The sequence below is a fragment of the Cibotium barometz genome, chromosome 7, assembly GCF_041138505.1.
Source record: "Cibotium barometz isolate CiBa-2024 chromosome 7, ASM4113850v1, whole genome shotgun sequence".
Classification (NCBI taxonomy): Eukaryota; Viridiplantae; Streptophyta; class Polypodiopsida; order Cyatheales; family Cibotiaceae; genus Cibotium; species Cibotium barometz.
This window is the reverse complement of record NC_141052.1, coordinates 19,917,308-19,929,309: the sequence shown is the minus strand read 5'-3', so window position 1 is coordinate 19,929,309 and position 12,002 is coordinate 19,917,308.

The window sequence follows — 12,002 nt, the reverse complement described above, 5'->3', positions numbered from 1 at the left end:
AAGGAGAAAGGGTTCCTCTAAAAGTACTCAGGCACTTCCCTATCATTCCACGGATTGAAACCATGTTCAAGTGTAAATCCATGGCATCTATGATGTCTTGGCATCCAACCACTAGATCCACGAACGATGTTATGTGTGTGCCCCACTGATTGCCGTGCATGGTGACGCATTGAAGAGAAGTGTCCAAACTTTAATGAGGAGCCTCCTAATATTCGCCTCGGGCTAGCTATGGATGGTGTGAACCCGTTTGGTCTTAAAAGTTCAACATGGAGCACATGGTCAGTTTGTCTTGTGAACCACAATCTTTCACCGTGGTTAGCAATAAAGAAGGGACATCTTTTTCTCTCATTAATAGTCATTGGGAGGGACATATTTTTCTCTCATTAATAGTCCTTGGGAAGTACAAGGTAGCCAACATGGATGTGTACTTAGCCCTGTTAATAGATGAGCTACAAAGTTTATGGGAAGGAATTGAGGTTTGGACAAAGGGAGTTCTCATTACAAGGAATACTAATGTGGACTATGCATGATTTGGTCAGGCTACGGAGAATGCAATGGTAAGCTATTTTGTTATTATGGATGATTGGCTAGGCTACGGAGAATGTAGTGTGGTAAGATATTTTGTTATTATGTAACATCTATTGATATATATGTGGATGGTTGTATAATATTATTTGTTTTAATACAGGACAATCAATCTCTGGATACAATGCATTCCCTTTGTGTGAACCTAGACTAGATTCTCATAATTCAAGAGGCTTGAGAAATATGGTGTATCAGGGTCACAAGAAGTATCTACTAGAGGATCATGAGCTACGTGAGGGTTGTTTGGGTCGGCCTCCTCCTACACTAAAGTCAAGTGATTGGAAGAGAGCATGGGAGGACAACGAAGGGTCTCCACCCCCTAGAATGAAACGGTTGTCCATATTTTACCAACTACCATATTGGGAGGGTCTTCTAATCAGCCATATACTTGACCTTATGAATATTGGGCAGGTCTTCTAATTAACCATTTTCTTGACCCTATGCATATTTTTAAAAATATAGCCGTAGTGCTTTGGAAGACTATTAATGGGGTCATAGTAGAGAGTAAGGGCCTCGGGGGGTTCACCTTTAAAAAATGTTGCATATCACGTGCGTTCAAGAGGTAATAAAAAACCCCCTCTACTTACATGTCACAGGCTAATAAAATGACCCCTCTTTCTTAAGAAACTTACAACTTTTTTTCAAAATTGGATAAAAAAGCCCCTCCTGTATATGTAAACCTGTAACTTTTTGGAATTTAAATACCCCTCTTAGATGAACTGACGTGCTACACTTACATACTTTTAGGTGAACCCCCCGGGGTAAGGGCCAAAGGGAGGATTTACAAATAAGTGATCACATATGCAACACTTATGGCCACAAACCAGAGGCAATGGTAAATTTCCACTATCTAAATCTCCTTGAGTATTAGCAAAAGAAGAGAAATCTCAAGTTGAGAAGTGCATTTCAGAGTTTCGTACTCTGACTAGATATATGCACTACCTAAGGGGGGCGTTTACAAAGGATAATGAGCTCTCCGGCTTAAAATCACATGATTGACACAAGTTCTTGCAATTTGTCTTGCATGTGGCTATAAAAGGTTTCCTCACCGCCGACAACATAAGGGATATAACATACAAGATTGGCACCGTGATCCGTTGGATTTCATTGAAGGAGGTAAGAAAAGACACTTTGGAATTAGCCCGCTTAAATGCCATAGAAGCAATTACATTGGTGGAGAAGTTTCTCCCAACCAACATATTAACCATATACATGCATCTCCTAGTTCATGTTGTGGATGAGGTGGCTATGGGCAAGGGTCATCCATTCACGTTGGATGTTCTTTTTGGAGAGGTTCATGAAGACACTAGCCATCAAAGAACTCACCCAGAGTGAAGTATGGCAATGGGATGGCTTGTACAAGAATCCCTCGTGTACATCACAGAATTTCTTAGTACCATAGACCTTGAAATGCCTAAACTATGGTCAACAGAAGAGGATGATAGGGTAGTTGGAGAAGAGCCACAAGGATAAGGGATTGAGAGAAGGATGGATGTGACCTTACAAGAAGACAAGATCAATAAATTTTGCATCTTAAACTCAAAGAGTATGAAAAAGTGTATTGAGCGGTATGGAGAGGCCAAGAACGAAAGGAATCAAGCTTGTCAAGCTCTTTTCAAAGGAGTTAGACTATGGCTCGCCAACTATACCCTTCATCGCTTTCTATACTTCCAGACTTTAGATCAAGTATATGGCTCCAATAAATCTTACAAGGAGCAAAACTTTGTGATGAAGTTATTACTACAAATGAGGAAGAGGAGCTTGCATATGGTTGTAGCTACCGTGTAGGTGATTTCATTCATTCTAAGCCTCGATATGTTCACATGTTCTCCAAATATTGTTTACAACTTTTTCATAAACTAATGATGTGTTATTTTCTTTTAGTACCAAAAATTTGCAGCACTGTGGTCACATGGACACCATTTTCAAGTGGAGCGGATCGATAAGAAGAGAACAACATTCGATTGTGGTGTTAAAGCAAATTTCATGTAGGAAAGCAGGACTAGTGCAAGTGATTCAAATATGGATGTGAACATGCTCGATAACTTTGGAACCATCCAAGATATCATCAAGGTTGGCTTTAGAAAGTTTCATACGTTTATCTTTGATGTTAAGTGGTTTAAGGTAGTCACAATAGGAGCACATGCAACCGTACAAAGAGAAAAGTACAGATTAGTTTAAGTGGATTCCACAAAGATATGGACAAACCAAAAAGACACATTTGTACTACTAGAGCATTGTGAGAAAATAATATATAAGGAGGACCCAAGAGATCTAAGATGGTGGTTTGTAATCCAAGTGGCACCACGTAGTAAATAAATATATGAAGACATGGAAATAGTAGAAGATGAAGCAGAGATTGGTGTGGGCCAAAAAGATCAAGTTCCACTACATGTCAAAGTACAGCAAGAGCAAGGGCTAGACAAAGGTATAGAGATCAAACAATCAGACACAGGAGATGTCTCAAACATAGTAGACAATGATATTGACAAAGAGCCATCAACAAATGAGGAACCAAAGCCACAGCTAGAAGATTTAGAGGCCGACATAGATGCATCTTCTATTCCTACACAATTCAAAGATGGAGGGATTTTCCTTGAAATAGATCTTTTCGGGGTCAATGATCTTTTTGAAGATGAGAGAGTTGATAATGATCAACTATGATTTTGTAAACATGCAAATATTCTCATATGCTATGATTTGATGGTAATGTATTTGTTGGTTTCATTTACTTTTACAAGTATTTGTATATACTAAAAGTGAAAAAAAACATATATATTGGTGAGGATATAAATAAGATAAATTTTTTTTAAAATGACTTCTATTCCAACGTCTATTCCAATGCTATTAGCGATGATTTTAGCGACGTTAATTCCAACTATATTATGGACGTTATTTTGGACACCAAAAGGATCGTCATAAATCACCATCAGAACATAGGCATCGTGTAGTAGTGTCACATCGCCTTCAAATTTCAAATGCATCACATGTATCACGCCTTCAAATTTCAAATGCATCACATGTATCACACCATAATTATGCTAGAATTAGAGCATGCATTCCATGCCATGTATGTGCTCTTTTGGAGGAGCATTCAACATATTTTAATGGAAACCACCACATTCCTATAATGGAGGATACTATCATGGCTCATAGAGAGCATCTCAATATGACTGAAACTGTTGCAGTAGAGAGAGATATGGAAGGATGTTCATTACCCTCTGATCTAAATGAACTTCCACATGACTAGAGTAGTGATATGGGGGAAGAACGAAATGAGAGTCTACCTATTGTGTATTCCATCGGTGATGTTAAAAATATTAAATATGAATGTCATTCTATATGACATGTTTTTCCATTCAGACACAATGTAAAGCACCGTACATCTATAGTGTAGAAAGGGGACATCACTTGCATGCATGAAACTCATAAAAACCCCCTATTTAAGCTTCTTTAAAAAATAAACTATACCTCTTTCAAAGAAAATGTGTCCCGATTATAAAATTCAATTATCCCCTATTTAAGGTTTAAAAATCAAATAGTAAATTTTGATGCTATACATGTGACAAGTTGCAGCCAATGTAAGTAGCATGGATGTAAGTGCTCGAAGCACAAAGACCTACATGTACTCTCCAAAAATTGTTCCATGTGAGGTTAGCTTAAAAGATTAGTAAACTAATCATGTTTTCAACTACACCACTAGATCACATATTGTAAACTACAAGAAGAAACGAGACCCCTACTTTTATTCTCCCCTTCCCCCTTGTACCCCCACCACCATAAATCCCCCCAAATTATAATCTTAAGCCCCCCTTCCAAAACCCTCCCTCCCTTGAACTCACGTGATACCATAAGATATGGCTTGTGAATCCTCTGGGACAAGATCGTAACTCCCCACTAGCCCTCTTGTAACCAGTTCTTGATTTGACATCTTTTAATGACCAAATCCCACAACTCATTAGCCTAAGATAATGCTAGTAATTCTAGGGGATGTTCATTCCAAAATGCTAGGGGGTGCTCACACTTATCAACACTTCTCTTCCCCTTTGTTTAATTAGGGGTGTACTATCTCCTATCGAGTGCCAAGTACATCATTAAAATGTATGAATAAGTGGTTGCTCTAGAAGGTATAATGCAAGTCATCTCAAGTAATACAATATAATCATGTAGAACTATATACAACTGATGTACTATCACCTATCCAGTGCCAAATACATCATGAAAATGTGTAAATAAGTGGCTGCTCTAGAAGGTATAATGGAAGGCGTACAATATAATCATGTAGAACTATATAAAATTGATGGTAGACTAAGGAGATGGTGGGAAGATGTTTTTTACTAATCCAATGAAGAATCTACAAGCATATATCGATGAAGAATCTTGTCCATGGCACTCAAGTGTGCTACCATCTATGTCGGTAAATCTTGTCAACCTAGGCCACTAAATTTGGCCTTCTCTTCCTCTTTATGGATGTGGATGTAGTCATCCACATCAACCAACTCTGTACGTGATTTGATGTAGCCACTTGCTTCTTCTCCATGTTCCCAAGAAGTCAGTTTCATCTCCAAAAGTCCATCTCCAAGAGTCTGGGAAGTTTGCTTCTGCTCCGAGTGTCCACAAAGCGAGTCCTCCCTTGGATCCTAAAATTACAAGAAACTACATTCAAGAAATCATTATATCATTTTCCTGTATACTTTTCTTATGCTTTAAACATCTAATAAGTAACTACATTCAAGAAATCATTATATCATTTTCCTGTATACTTTTCTTATGCTTTAAACATTTTCATTTTGGTTTTCTTTCTATTTTTCCTAGACTTACAAGCAACTCGGTTAGGGACCTCTTTGGGTCTCTCCTCCCTCAATTTTTTAAACACTTATCATGTGAGTTAATACCTCTTTAGGTTTTTATATTTTACTGGATTTATAAGAAACTAGCTCCATACCTTCTTGGATTTATAGGCACCTTAGCTCCAAACTTCGCTGGATTTATAGGAAGATCGCTAGGAACCTCTTTGGGCCTCTTCTCTAGCTCCAAACCTTACTAGATTTATAGGTAACTAGCCTAGCTCCATACCTTCTTGAATTTATAGGCAGCTTAGTTCCAAACCTCACTTTATCATTTCACTTTCATTTTTAACTTCCATTTTAATATTGTGAGCAAATCATGTGAATAACTTAGGAGCTTTTAGAAAGCACCATTTGTATGTAACTAAATTTGCATTAGCCACATCATCTCATTGTGGCATAACCTCGAGAAAACATGAGCATCAATGTCATTAAAGCATCATCATGTGCATCACAAAGCAACCATAAGAATATATTCTACATGATAGACTTTCTTGACATGCATCAACCTAATAAAAAACATGACATCACATACAAATCCATCACATGTAATCACTATTAGACCCTTATCATTACGATCCTCAACCTGCAAAATAAGCAACCTCATTGTTCTCATCACATTGAGGAATGTCCTGCACAAGGTTAGATATATCCAAGGATTCTCCTTAGCTTTCTTGGCCAACTTTGGCCCCTCTTCCTCTGTGTAGATCATCCACATCAACCAACTCTGCATGGTCAATATCAGAATTAAACAAGACATACTTTTGCTCTCAAGTTCTAATAGTTACTTCACAAAAATTACATTTTTTTTTCTCCTTTTTCCCATTTTGATTGACGGTAATCCGAGTTGGATGGGTGTATGACTTCTTAATATGAATAAATTAGAGAGAATAAATGGAAATATATTATCCTTTAATCATACTTGAGAGTTCAAGTGGAAGGGAAGAAAGTGCCCATAAAAAAGCATTATAAACATCCATTTAAAAAAACATAATTGCATTATATAATGACCTGTGTGTCTTTCATAGACTATAGCACAAAACAAATATAGAATTTTAATCTGATTGCTAACAAGAAGTTGTAGATTAGGTTGAGAGCTATAACTTTTATTTTTATATTATAGCAATCCAATTCTTCTATGAAGAGGTATGACCTCTGCAATGATGCCCAGTTTTACAAAAATTTGCACAACTATGTGCCTTTGAATGTACATGCTTGCAACAAAAATAGCAAGAAATGGAGTCATAGTTTTCACCTAATGTCTAAAGAGAAGTTTTTGAGATCTACAACTTTTCTTTTTACAGCATAACAAACCGATGCTTCTATGTGAAGAGTTATGCCTCTTGCAAGATTTAATAGTTCTTGAAAGAATGGGTTGGGACTGCATCTTCTCTACTTAGAATCAAAAGTTAGGAGAGTGAAATGGGAAAGCTACAAGAAATATCAAGGTGTAGGAAAGAGAGTCCAAGACTCTAGCATCGACGGGCATGCCAAAGTGTTGGCATAGGCTTGCTAACATGGTGGAAAACACATGTTTCTACACACACAGCCATGGAGTACACATGTACAGATGAGCATGGAGTAAGAGACATGGATCAAGAACAAGATAAAGGTACAAAAAACATCATAATGACACCGCAATCTTGTGTATTCCTCTTTTCATCAATTCTTTGTGTTTGAAAATGCTTGCCATCACACCATATAGCATTGAACATAGTGCACTGGACCAAAATAGAAGCAATATTTGTGTAAGCAATGTGAATAAGTATTAAAAGCAAATCACTTACAACTAATGCAAAACATTAGTTCTATGTACCTTTAACATGCATCCTCGTGCATACTCCCATTCTTCCACCGTGATATGCAGCCCCTCCTCACTCTCTGCTCTCTCCATTTCCTCATGCAGCCAATCAACATGGATATCATTCGGAAGTGTTGCTAGATGCTTAGGGTATGCCTTACGAGAGCCATGTTGCCTCTGAAGAAAGAGAGCTCCTTCTGCTTGCCTTTTTGTCTTTGCATCCTCATATCTTGTAACCCATCTACTCATCACATCACTATTAAGGATGCAACCTCATATCTTGTAACCCATCTACTCATCACATCACTATTAAGGATGCAAGTGAAATTGAGATCATCAATCAATGTTCTATCAATTACTTTACTCTGTCCTTTTTCTTGAGGCACAATAGAGGTCATCCTCAAGTCCTCTTCATTGCTCCATAGTCGTGGCAAAGAGTTGTCCACCTGACCAAGAAATTCTAAAATATATACAAGAGACTCTTGTATCAACCAACCCTCAGCCATGCTTCCTTCAGGCCTTGCACTTTGCCTCACAAAGTCTTTTAATGTCTTCATGAAGTGCTCTAGGAAGAACATCCAACGTGCATGCACAGTGCCACATAAAGCAATTTCGTCCACTAAATGCACAATGAGATGTAGTTGACGTGAGATTGGTTCGCGGAAAAGTCTCCTCTACCAAACAAACCACCTCCACTACCATAACATGTGCATCCTCCAACGTGGATGGATCAATTGCTTTGGAACTAAAATATCTGAAAAATAAATGAATAGTACGTTATACCTCATGCACGTTCATTTTGCAAGGTATAATGAAGGGCGATCTGACATGGGTTTTACATACCTCACAAGCTCACCCATCTTATAAATACATTTTTTTAAACTCTTATTTGCACAATGGTCGATGCTAGTAGGTAGTATGAACTGCGCACATAAGAGCACATGTATGTATGGTTTATGGCATTACAAAATTTAATTTCAATGTACAAGACTTGGAAAACACTTACTTGGAGCATCTTGTGCCAATCGTGGGACTTCAACCCATATAGTTGCTCAACGCCTCTTTTCTTAGTGGTTGTAAAGGCTCCCTTCAATGATCTCATGCATCCAGCAGGAGTACGCAAAGTGGTGATGGCCTGCTTTACCTGCTTCTCCTCTTCCTTTGATATAATCCATGGTGCAGGCGGAAGATGAACGTGTCCACCCTCCTCTCGTGGGCCAAGCTTGACGCATACGTCCTACGACCCCCGCAAGTCCTCCCGTACGCTAACATTGTCTCGTTTACCAATAACATGTTCCCAAATACCAGATCCCACATTCTTGAAGATGTGCATGGGATCAAGAAGATGGTTGATCTTAAGATGGGTCCAATATGGTAGCTGAAAAAAATGGAGTACCTACACAAGGGATTGCTCTATGTGATCTTTAATCCAATTAGAGACTACACAAAACAAGATTGAAAAACATTACTATACCTGTTCATGCCATCTGGGGAGGAAGAATATTTGTAGACTCCCAAATACGCTTCCAATCTTTTGCACACAAAGTGTTTGTGGAGGAATGTTACTCTTACTAGCAACATATTTAGGATGATCTGACAGGAGAAATCGATGATGATTATCGAATATGGTCTTACACAAACCGTCAGCATACTCATGTACTAACGAAGGGCCACAAACAAGACATGCATGTTTACCTGATGTTTTCAAACTTGTTAAAATATAAATATAAGTTAGAATAATAAAGTCAATAGTTATAATTAATATAACCAATAGTATTAGAGTAGAGAGGTAATTAGAATTCTTACCAGAACAATCATTCTATCTCCTCGAAAGTCATGCATTGTCCACATCAACACTGCTTTTAAGTCGAAGTATCGAGAGGAGGGAGGCCTACTAATGTCCACCACCGCAACACCTCTCCATAGTTCCTCCAACTCATCAATCAACGGTTCGAGATAAACATCCATATACTTGACTTTATGTTTCCCTGGAATTAGAAGGGATAACATAAGATGTCCCTTCTTGATCGTCGCCCATTGATGGTGGAAGGTTGTAATTCACCAACACAACTGGCCACACACTGTATGCGGTGCTTTTGAAACCAAATGGATTCACTCCATCCATACCTAGGCCAAGTCTCAAGTTTTTGGGCTCTGTTTTAAAGCTGGGCCACTCATCTTCAATATGCTTCCAAGCAGGAGTGTCTGTGGGAATTCTCCACATGCCATCATCCGATCGATGTGAGGAATACCATGACATGAGCTCTGCTATGGATTTGCACTTGAACATGTGTTTGATGCGAGGAATTATAGGAAAGTGTCGCAAGACTTTACGAGGTATATCAAAACTCTTCACATCTATTCTATACCTTGCTTCACCACAAGTGGGACAATGTCGAGCCTCCTTATGCGTCCCACGAAAGAGAATGCAATCATTGACGCATGCATGTATGCGATCATAATCCAATCCTCCAAGAGATGTCACATAGCGCCTCGCTATGTCTCTTGAGGTGGGTAGTCTATTCCCCTTTAGAAGCGTGTTTGATAATAGCCTGCATCCAATATCATCAATTAGTCCTAAACCCTAAACCCTAAACCACTGATTCAAATTTGCAAGTTAGAATGCTTACTTCAATAATGCGTCAAGACTTGCATTGCTCCATCCACCATAAACTGTTTGTATATTGAGTAGTTCAAGTGAAGCACGTAAAATAGAGAATGTGCACCCTTCAAAAACTGGTGTCGATGAAGCCTTGTAAAGATGCTCTTGTTCCATATCATCGTCGTCCATACCTTTGGGATCATCCCTAAAAAGATACCACACCATATCATCAAACACTTCCTCTTCCACAACTTCGTGGGGTGCAGGGCTATTGTCATCCCTTTCTCACTCATCTCTGACAATAGATCCCAAAGCTCCAGCATCATCTCGTCGATGCTTTCCATGCTCTCGCCACGCGTAGGGCACCATGTTAGGGTGTGGTACTGCATATTGCTTCAATTAGAGTATATATATTACAACTCCATTAATTTAATTTGGATACCATGAGTCATTTGAATACTATCAATTTACATCTACTCACCTCTAAACCTGTTTGATTCCATTCTCCATACATGGAGATGTGATTCACGGTAATTCGACGTGCTCATACAATGCATCCTTGACATCGATTACACATACACTTGATCCCAACCACACATCGATTACACATACACTTGATCCCAACCACACATCGCGATTACGATGACGCATTGTCTTATCCTCACCAGAACTGCTTGAGGAGGTTGATGACATCCTATGTACAAAAGAGCAAACACAAAATCATAATAAGTTTTTAATGAAAGTATAAAAATCGCGTGTATACACGCGGCTATATGAACATCGCATGTATAAACGTGGCTACATCCTAAAAATGGCATGTATAAATGCGGCTACATCCTAAAAATCGCGTGTATAAACGCGACTATACCCTAAAAATTGTGTGTATAAATGCGGCTACATCCTAAAAATCGCATGTATAAATGCGACTGATTTATTATAAACACAAAAATACATGCGTTGTTACACGCGACGACCTATCCATACCTAAAAATAACCCGCCTTCTTCAAATAAACATTTTCAAACTAAGATTTGCTCTCCTTCGTCGCCGCCTCTTCCAACAGAGCACTAAACCTAAGTGCAAGGAGCAGACAAGGAGCACACACGGGTAAGGAAACCAGCCAAAAAGAAGACTCACTTTTTCAGAGGTGAGTCAGTTTGTCCTTTGTCCTATCTCTTTCCTTCCATTTGTTTATGCTATTATCTCTTTCCTTTATGCGTTTGTCTCCGTCCTTGTCCTTCTCTGGTAGTACTTTTGACAGTGGGCTTTTTATAAGGACGATGTGTCGGAGGTCGGTCGCTTTCAAAAAAAATTTTATGCAGGCCGCATGTAGGAACACGTGTATGTCTGCGTGTATCCTGTCTGCACAGATGTTCACGCGTGTATCCTGTCTGCACAGATGTTCACGCGTGTAGGAATGCGTGTATGTTTGCATGTATCCTATCTGCACAGATGTTCACGCACATATACACGTATTTTTAGACGGGTGTATACACGCGACTGTGTTTCACCCATGCTTGCATTTGTGCTTTGACGCAATCATGTATATACTTTTATTTTTACAGATTCTTTATGGATCCAAGTTCTTCATCCGATCCATTTGCGTATGGCACTTGGATGATGGAGATGCTAAATCATTTTGGGTGCCATCCTGGTCCAATTGAGCTTACAAAGTACATGTATGCCCATCCCCCTCCTGGATTACCTGGTATCTATACCCCGCCCCTGAGTATCCAGGTCACTCCACTGCCATCTATGCCTGTGAGTCCGACGAGATGGCATGCAGCTTCTCCTCTTCCACGCCCACCGAGGAGACATACCCCATTCTAGACACACTCACGCACACCCTCCCAGGCACCGTCACGTCACGACTCACAGCCACCATCACGTACTCCCTCACAGCCATAGTCACGTAGACAATCCCTCAGTCGTGACTCCACCCGCAACAACAGCAGCAGGAAGAGTGGGAGTGGAGGATGCGGCAGGTGCTTTGGTGGGGGAGGTAGTAGGGCACACAGTGAGAGAGGAGATAGAGGGAGAAGAGTTAGAGGAGACAGTGAGGATGATGAGGAGATGAGAGAGGTGGAGGGAGTGATTTGCTATGATGTGACGAATAGGGGCGGGATAGTGATGGATGCGAGGGGGAAAGAGGTAATGGAGTACATGCG